Source organism: Prinia subflava, chromosome 6, assembly GCF_021018805.1.
Source record: "Prinia subflava isolate CZ2003 ecotype Zambia chromosome 6, Cam_Psub_1.2, whole genome shotgun sequence".
NCBI lineage: Eukaryota > Metazoa > Chordata > Aves > Passeriformes > Cisticolidae > Prinia > Prinia subflava.
Genome location: NC_086252.1, coordinates 8,456,985 through 8,466,917, shown reverse-complemented (window position 1 = coordinate 8,466,917; position 9,933 = coordinate 8,456,985).

Genomic DNA, 9,933 nt, shown 5'->3' with positions numbered 1-9,933 from the left:
ACACGCAGCCCCCAGAGGGGAAGGAGGGGGGGAGTGGAAATCAACCCAAACAAAGTAAAAAAGCAACATATTGTCTGCGGCTGCCAGCAAGGCATCCACTCCCTATCTCGTACTTAATGCGATAATGAATCTTCCCGTAGGAGCTTTTGTGGTTTAAGGCTTACTGAATAATAATGTAACACAGAATATACACAAAGCCACATTTTTCTCTCACCTCCTCTTTTTTTTTTTTTTTTTTTTTTTTTCAAAATACACATCTGATCAAAAGCCAGGCTGTAATTAAAACATAGCATAGTTTGGGTTTGGTTTTTGATTTTTTTTTCCGTGCCACTGGAAGGCATTTCAGCAGCAAATGAAAGCTAAGACACTCTAAATATTTTCTCCATAAGGGTAATTATAAAGGTTATATTTTATAAGTCTTTGTGCTTTAGCACTTTGACCTTTTAAACACGTTTTAAATTGAATTACTATGCAAATCGCTACAAAATCGTGTGTGTCACACAGGAAGTTTTACCTGCTGGAAAATCTTCAAACATGAAAAAAATCTTCACTCTCCACAGACCTTCCTGTACAGGAATAGTTATGGTCTTCCTTGTGGGACAGAGGTGCAATATCTCAGTTGAAGCCCCAACAGGAGTCACTCACTCACAATTAAAATTAATTACACAGCTGAGAGATGTCCCTGAGCCTTGCTAATAGAGAAATAATTCATTTTGACGGTCGTCTTCATCTCTTCATTTCTGTCTTGACCACGGCGTGTGAGACTGGAAGAGGATGTGTTTCACTTCAGTTCACTGCTCTGGCACACACACAGGTCCACAGGCCACACAATTAATTACTCAGAGCTCAGTGAGCTTCACAGGACCTCCAGCACGGCTGGCTGGCTCCTGATCTCCCTGTGCCCATTTGGGAGCCCTTTCCAAGGAGAGGCAGGCACGGGTTTTTTGGTGCTCTGGCAGCCACTGGCAGATGATCTGTGGCTGATGGGGAGGTCAGGTGGGGAAACGTGCCTGCTTTTGCCTCCTCAGCCACCTCTGATCTCTCATCAGCCAAAGACAAAATACCAGGCAAGAGGGAGCTTGGGTCTGGCCAAGTGCAGCTGCTCTGATCTCCTTGGGTAGGAGAAGAAAGCCTTGGAATTAAATCTAAAGTGCCTCCAGAAAAAATTTTGCATGGGAGGCAGCCCAGAAGAGCTGCAGTTCTAGAGAAATGCCTTTGCTGCCTCAGCTCCTGTCCTCCAGAAGTAAGGAAAACAACATTTGCATGGTTTCCTTTGGCTGTTTCTGTTGTGGGCAGCCTGTCAGACCTCCTGGGGAGAGCTGCCTCCTCTCTGGGCTTGCCTGTGGGTCAGGGCAAGCAGGAGGCATTAAGGAAAACCTGCTGAACAGCAGGGGGACACAGGGTTGGGGATAATCCTTGTGAAGGCCCTTGAAGTTGTGATGTCTTTGTTGTAAGTGTCTACTAAGATTGAAGAAACTTCTCCTGAATGACCTAAGCAGCATCTGCAAGTCTCAGGAGAGATCAAGGCACCTTCAGGAGCCAATTCTGGCCAAGCTTCCAGGGATTCCCAAGACACTTGGACACTCCCTTACGGAGCCAATCACCAGTACAGGGCTTTATGACCCACTCAGAAATTTGTTTTAAATGCTGATGAAATCTGAATTGAAATCAAGTCCCAGGTGCAAACAAGGACCAGGACATCACAATACCCACCAGGGAAATTCATGGATCCCATTGAGACCACACTGAGCTGCTGCATTATGTTTATTTTGAATTCAGAGCCTTGTGCTTAGCGACAGGTTGCCAGTGTCCATCTGTGGCTTGTTTTTTGTTTTCATCCGTGCTGCACATTTGTGTGACAAGACGTGGGCATGTTCAGCGTGGAACAAACCTGCTTGTTTTTCACCTCCAGTCTACCCACAGGGAAGGCTTGGCAGATCTGAGCCAGCAGCACTTTCCTGAAGGCACCTGGAGGAGCTCAGCATCCCCATCCACTGCCCCAGGCACGTGGGGCCAGGCAGGAACAAGCTCTGCCCGGTGCAGGCAGCCTCCTCTGGCCAGGAGTAAAAAATCCACTTGTTCCTGATGCTCTAGCAGAGTTGGGTTGGCTTTTTCCAAGTATTTCAGCTGTGAGAGACATTGGGCCACTACACGCCTGACCTCACTGAAGCAGCAGAGCTTTTGCACTGTTAATAACAGCTGGATCCATTGACTCCGGTACCTTCCCTGCAGGCCTGGAGCTGGGCATGTATTAATTATCTTGGTCAGTTAATTAAGCATGCAAATATTTTTTTTTTGCCCCTGCTGAGGCCTCTCCCAGCATTTAGGAGGAACATTTAAATGTGGTAATGACCCGTCCCTGAGTGCCCCCAGCCGTTTCAACTTCAGGCTGCCACAAGCTGCCCACAGCAGACAGGATGGGGAGACCAGCTGCCTTAAAAGCAGATTTAAGGATTATCACAGCCCTCTAAGCAAATTCAGAAGTACACATGCATGCAGCTAACCAACAAGTATGTTTGAGTGACAAAAGAGCCTCCTTCAGTTAAAAGGAAAAAAAAAAAGTAGATTATTTTTAAAGCAATTTCTTTAAGAGAAGAGGGGGAAAGCTTGATGTTATGCATTTGCAATGACAAGTAAGGAGTGAGCTCTGCCTGGTCTCAAAAATAAGAGGTAAAACAATGCTGGTATCCCCCTGCAGCCACTGAAAGCAAGCTGGTGCACGCACAGTGCATCTTGCAGCAACCTGAATTTTGGTTTTCCTTTTCCTGCGCCCTCCTCTGCTCCTGATCAGGGCCCAGGGGGAAGAAGCCCCAGGTGGGATATCACACAGGAATCCAGGGCTGCTGCCACCACTCCTCACCCCAAGCCGTGCCCGAGGTGCCCCTCTGCAGGTGCCACACGAGGCGTGTGCTGCCGTCAGATGGCAATGTAGGAGAGCCAGAAGTTGTGCCAAGGCTCTGGCTGGGGTGGGAAAGAAAAAGGGGGAAAAAAAAAAAAAAAAAGGCAAGAAAATAAAATAATCACCTACGCAGAGCAGCCTTTCCTTGCAGGCTTGCTGGCAGGGAAAAATTTATTGGTGTGCCCTGAAACAGCACCTGAGCATCCCAAAAATGGCAGGGAGGAGCCAAGCTGGAGGCTGCTGTGCTAACTGCTGGCCTCAGGTGCATGGGCTTCCCTTCTGCCACCTGCACTTCTCAGGAAAACCTTAAAAGCAGCAATCTCTCTCCCTGGGCACGGCTAACACTTTTGAGGCTCTTCTCTCACTAAATTGAAATTCTTACAGTAATTCAGTTAAAGGGGAAAAAAACCAGCCCTCAATGGCAGCAATTTGTACACAAGACAGGGGCAGAGGCCTTTTGGGCAGCACAGCTGGGGGAGGCTGCAGCCTGTGCTCCTAGGGAGGGGAGCAGGGGAGCAGCTGGCACACGGGATGGGATTGGAGGGGTGAGACCAAAGGTTGGAGCCAGCTTGCCCCTCCTGCACTAACACTAGGGAATTGGTGTTTTTAGGGGATGTCAGAGAATCCCAGAATGGTTTGGGTTGGAAGAGACCTTAAAGCTCATCCAGCTCCACCCCCTGCCAGGAACAGGGACACTTTCCACTATCCCAGGCTGCTCCAAGCCCTGTCCAACCTGCCTTGGACACTTCCAGGGATCCAGGAGCAGCCACAGCTTCTCTGGACAACCAAGTACCCCAGGAAATCAAAAAGTGACCAAGAAGAGATGAAAAAAGAAACTGTAGATTATTTTTACAGCTGCTCCTGTTGCTGGAGCTACACACAAGCTCTGCTAGGACAACTGGCATAGCTGTGTCCTGCCTGTCACAACCTGCAGCAATTCCCCTCCTCCCCATGCAGCCTTGCTCAAGCAGAAAGAGGCTCCAAGTGGATACTTTTCTGGGGGGAACAGGGCCAGGGGGATGTAATCTCAGATGTTTTCCATAATAATAGCAGTGCCTGGTTGTCACCCACCCCAGTTCTGACACAAGCTCTGACAGCGTGGCCAGCAGCCCAATTTACTTGTTGGCCTCCTGATAGGCCCTGCCTCATCCCAGAGAGCTGCTGCCTCTGATCAGCACACAGTGGGAGACTCGAGTCACTTCAGAGGCTCCAGGGGAGCTCCTCAGAGGGTCAATCACCCCAGCACAAGGCTGGGGAAGGTTTAGGGTCTTTAAGGACCTTATTAACACAAGCCAGGCTTTCCTGGGACTGCTCTGAGATTGGGCTGTGCAAGTGCTCTGCTGCAGAAAGCTGAGCGCAGGGGGCACATTTGTGGAAAAATAACTGTGCTGTTATCTGTTTAGAAACAAGCAAGGCAAGAGGAAAAGCCAAACTATCACACACAAGGAATTTTATTGTCCTTACTTACACCATCCTAGAGAATGAAGGGCTCAAGTCAGAGTGTACAAGACAGACCCCACATGCTGCTGAGTTACACTCAGAGCCAGGCTTGCAACACCAACACAGGAGAGCAAACCCCCGAATTCCCCAGAGGATGAATACAACAGAATGCCTCAAACACCTCCACAGCCACACAGAGCCAAGAACTCAAACTTCTCCCTCCCTTACTCAGGACACGCCAAAGTGGGGTGCAACAGACTCTTAAACCACAGCCCTGCTCTCTTAAACCTCACAGCTCAGGCTGCAGCTGATGGTAACTGGCAGCTGCTAATGCAACCACCAAATTTGGCTGCAGCCAAATCCCAAAGCCTCTCCAACGTGGGGCATTTTGTCAGCACCCCAAGTGATTTCAGAGGGTTTTTAGAGGAAAACGGGAACCTCTCGTGGAGCACCCTGGTTCAGCAACACTCAGCAGGATGAAAGACCCAGAGGGAAAACAAACAGATCAGTAAAAACTCCCAGTTTAGGTTGAGTTTTCTTTAAAACCACTGACTTCGTTTCTGCAGGATTTGGCTCATAAATTTTGAATACAGGGCAGAAGCCTGTACACTGGGAGTTCTGGAATCCAAACAAGGGCAGGACCTTGGCAGCACCCCTCAACCTCAGGTGCTCCTCCAGTTCCACATCCCTTCTGTTTGTCCCCCCCAAACTCTTTTCAGCTACAGCTGTGCCATGAGGCTGCAGTCACCACTCCTCCATAAGAGCAGAGCTCAGATATTCTTTTTTTGGGGGGTTTGTGCTGTTTTTCAGGTCTTACTAATGAGGAGTGAGCTAGAAACAAGTTGGGTGTTTTTGTGATTGTTTCATCTCCAGTGGGTTCAATGTATTATCACTGCTCGTGTTTGGGACTTCAGCCTCTATCGGGAAAAATCACCTTGTTTTCTAAATGTGCCATTGGAGCTGGAAAATTCCTGTCTTGTGAGTAAAATCTCATGGCAGTAAGGAGGTAGGAAAACGTGGAAGCTGAGCACCTTCAGCTGGACACAGTAAGAATGAGAGCCCTAAACACTGACACTGGCAAGAACAGAGGTGGGGATGAGGATGGACTGTCAGGTCTTCTTGTTTTTAACCTATTACTGTGTGGTCAGTTCTCATTTGGCTTTGTTGCTTATGGTTTTAATGCCTGGGCTGTGAATGTCCCGTAATAGATGGGACAAAACCTGCTACTTGTTTTCCTGAATTAATACTTACAGGGTGGGTTGGGTTTTTTGGTAGTGGTTGGTTTTGCTTTGCCTAAGGATGGTAAACCCAACTGAGTTTTAAGGGAGTTTCAAACATTATTAACCTTTATTCACAAATGGTGTGAGCTTAGAGAGAATTGCTGCAGGCATCAAGTTTCCATTCCTGCATGCTCAAAGGTTGTGTTGCTAAGTTTACAGTACAAGGACAGAGGGACTCTTAAAAGGCTTTCAGCATCCCCAAAAACTGACATTTAAATGTAATGACTTGGCTAATGGAAGAAGGAAGACTCCCCAGCAATAATGCTTGCAAAGTCTGCAGCCCTGCTCATGGGAGAAGTTATTGCAATGCTGCATCTCGCACTGACAGGCATCTGTGCTGTCCTGGGCAACTTTTTCAGACCTAGGAAGTAAAAATAAATGAAACTTACAGGCTGTGCTCAGGCTTTGGGGAAACAGCAGAGGCTGTGTGTCAGCAGTGTCCCTTCTTGCTGCTGAGCTGCAGTGAAGGCCCCCAGGGTCCTTCACCAAGGGCTGGGACACAGCTAAAGCAGCCACGGTGATTTTGTTTCATTTTCTGTGCAGAGCAGGATTGCTGAGCTCTGAAATCTGAGGATATTGTGCTCCAGCCAAGCCCAGCTTGTTAAAATGGGTTTGGTTCACTCCTGCCCATGGTTCATTCCCAGGAAAGAGACCACCACCCTGTTATAATTCTCCTCCTCATGCAGCACCTGCATCCTGCCACCTTCCAATTCCACTTCACCAACTAGAATATCATGAGGTTGACTGTACCACAGTTAACTGTTATTTGAGAAGTCTGGCCAAGCTGAGGAGATGGGAACAGCTCTCTGGGTTAGCATTGATACAACAGCTTTGAAAAAAACCCCAATAAAACCTCTCCCTCCTTCCACCCAAATTGTTCCACTTGTCAGGACGCTCACCCCTCTTGTCCCATGCCCAACCCACCGTTCTCAAGTCTCACTTCAAAGGCAGCTCTTTCTGAGCCCACTCCCAACGTTACACATGCTTTGAAGTACCCGGACCTCACCTTCATCACCAGTGGGGTGGTTACAAACGGGGCCTGAGGGGAGAAACCCCCTTCATTGCTAATTCTGCTTCCAAAGTATTGCCCTCTCCTCGTTTTCCTGCCACACCTTGTTAAATACCTGCAGGAAATTGCCTGCTTCCCGAGGGCTCTGCTCTCCAGTGCCTCATACAAATGGAGAATGAGGATTAAACATTGGTCTAACCTGTCTGTGTTTGCCATGTGCCTGCTCTGGTAAAAGGGGCTGCAGGTGCTGTAGGGCAGCAGACCCAAGGTCCAGCTCTCACTTTCCATAGTTTCCATCAATAAGAGGCAGCATTCCCTTCAGAAGGTAACCCTGGCTGAGCCCCAGAGGAAAACCCCTCTGGAACAGGCACTAAAGCTCATTGCTGACCTCCATTCTCACCCTTTTGGTGACGCTGAAAGACAAAGCAGTGTTTTATGGGCAGTAGTTTTGCAAAGGTATCTTCCTTTGCCTACAGAAGGAGCACATCTTCCCTCACCACCAGCATGATCCAATGGCTGCTGTAATTAAAACGAAGCCAGACTGAACCAATTTGACACTCAAGCGGTTCAGATTTAAAACACTCTCTTGAAAAAACTGCACTTTGCTGTTGAGAGGCAGCACATATGTTTATGTATGGATAATGAGCCTTGCTGGCGAGGACAATTAAGTCTCCTGGAAGCATCTGTGGTCATTCTCCACCTGCCTTTCAGAGGGAGGCTCTCTGTAAAATATTTGCCATTTTCTAAGGCAATTGTACCATCCCTTGTACTTGGCTCTGGTGCCTGCTATGCTGATTCCATAGAAGACTATTCCTTGCCATTTTCCTGATGTGCCTTTGCATATCACAGGAGGATGGCAGTCATCACCCAAAGTTAAGTGTATTTTATTTTTATTTTCCTTTTACATCATACTTCTGCCTCGGACCTAGACTTATGTTTAGTTATAAAGCACAACCTAAAAGACTGGATTGCCAAGTACAATTACGATTTATCCAGTAGCAATTCCATTCAGACAGGTTTTTCCAGCCTCCCCACATGTCCAAGCTGCCAACAAAATAGCTCATGGGGTTTTATAGGTGTGAAAATCCAGCAAGAGCCTGATAGGAGCTTTTTCCATGCCTGGTGAGGCAGGATGGGGCCAGCCCTGCTCGGTGACAAAAGGTCCAAACCAGACCGAGTGACATCACCCATCTTCACTGCCAAAAATGACCACATTTCTGGGTATTTATGAGAATTTTTTCAGCCCCCTAGGTGGAAAGCTCTTTTCCTTACCCCTGGAAAAAGGTGCTATTGTTCCCAGCAGCTGGCTCTCAGGCTGCCCCTGGGAGAGGCAAGGGTGGGGATTCTGCTGTGCCTGCAGCCCGACATCCACATGCAGCATGCACAGTGGAAAAATGCAGCTCTGCAGGGAGATTCCCAGCTGCATTTAGCCCAGCAGGATACATTCGTTGCTTGAGATTAATTAATTTTTTAATTAACTCCCTCCCTGCTGCCCTATGGAGCCAGAGCAGTGTTAGCACTGGGCTTTGTGCAGGCTGGAGCCACTCCTGACACCTTTCCTGACCCGGGGAGTTTGCCAAGCTCTTTGCCTTTCCAGGAATTCCCGCTTGCTCCAGCGCCGGGGATGCCACAGGACTATAAATAAACAGCTCATGTTGCAAAGATGATGCACAGGTCAGAAGTTCTGTGCTGGGTTTTGGCAGGATGGTGATGCCCAGTTATCAACCTGCTCCCACACCTCACCGAATCCTTTAAAGAACAGCTCAACAGAGAAGTTACAAACGAGCCCTGTGCCTGTTGCTTCTTAAAATTTAGATAGATACGTACAAGATTTTGGGACAGAGAGCAATACAGCATGGTCCTTAGGAATCCCCTGCACTCACAGCGATACACTTTTGGTGTTAAATATAGGTTTTAATATAGTTTGGTTCTTTAAATTTCTTTTCAAGAAGCACACTCAGGAATAATTTCCCAGCTGTGGACCCACCCCCTACTTACAAGTAAGTGTCTACTTACACTCATCTCCACCCCCTTTTCCCCCTGTTATGTTTTTGTCATCTCTGAGACATGTGAAATTCCCAAGAGAAGAGTAATAGTCCTGAATGAGAGGCTTGGGAAGAGCAGACACAGCGTGTTATTAAAGAACCAGCTCTGCAGCACTGCACTTACAGAGCAGGGCTGTTTGGGACATTCAGACCCAGCAGTGCACTTCTCCCCCTTAACAGCTGGGGTTTTTTCTTCCTAAAAGAATTCTGCTATTTTTTCCACTTTATGAAAGTTGACTCTACCCTAAACTCAGGTGAAAGCAAAAGGCAGCACTAAAGCATCATTAACTGTGATAGAAGGTTCCAGGTCAAATTGGCTATTGCAGATAAAGCTGCTATCATCTCCTGTTAGTGACTGGGACCGAAAGCCAAGGGTTTTCATTGCACACCACATGAGAAGGACTTTATAAATCACAATAACTCCTGACATGCAATAACATCCAGTCTTATTAATATAAACTGCAGGGATTTTTTTTAAAGTCTGCTGGCAGTAAAACCACCCCCTCTATAAAATGCTGGCATTCCCACATGCCCTGCAGCTTCTCACAGCACCTTTAGGCACTAAAGATGTTCATTACCTCATACACTGAAAAAAAAGAGTGGGATTATTTTGTTGCTTCAATATAGGTCCCTCCAACTCTCCTTAAGCTGGAAGGTGCCAGCAGTGGGCACCCCCAAACCCTGAGGGGGTCCCTGCCCCAGAGCAGCCAGCCCTGGTCTGTGCTCTGCTGCTTTTAGTGCCCTGGCACGCAGGTAGGGCTGAGTGCACCGAGCCAGGGCACAAGAATGGCATTTTCTTCTTTCCCTTTAGACACTGAGATGTTTTGTTATGTGTTAGAAAGCACAGCATCTCCCTCCAAACAGCTTTTCCAGACGGGCCACACCCTCCCCCAGCTTAGGGGTTGCAGGTGGGACCTCCTTGTGCTGCAGGGAAAGGGCTGGAACTTCCTGGGAACCATCCAGAAACCTTTTATCCCCCCAAAGAGCTTCTGCCAGGATGACAGGGGGTCAGCTCAGGTCCCCATTGCTGAGGGGTGGCAGAGGGTGGCCTGTGGCCACCAGGATCCCAGAGACTCCTGTCCCCCACCGTGCTGTCTCATGTAGTCCTTCCTCCTCCTCCCTCCCACCTACGTGGGACTGATTTGTGCTCAGTACCCACAAAACAAAGTTCTCCGCCCTACAGAGGCTCTACAAATGTTTTCTTAATAAAAACAAGCATCAACACAGAAGCCATTTCACTCCTGCAAGGGAGGGAAGCTG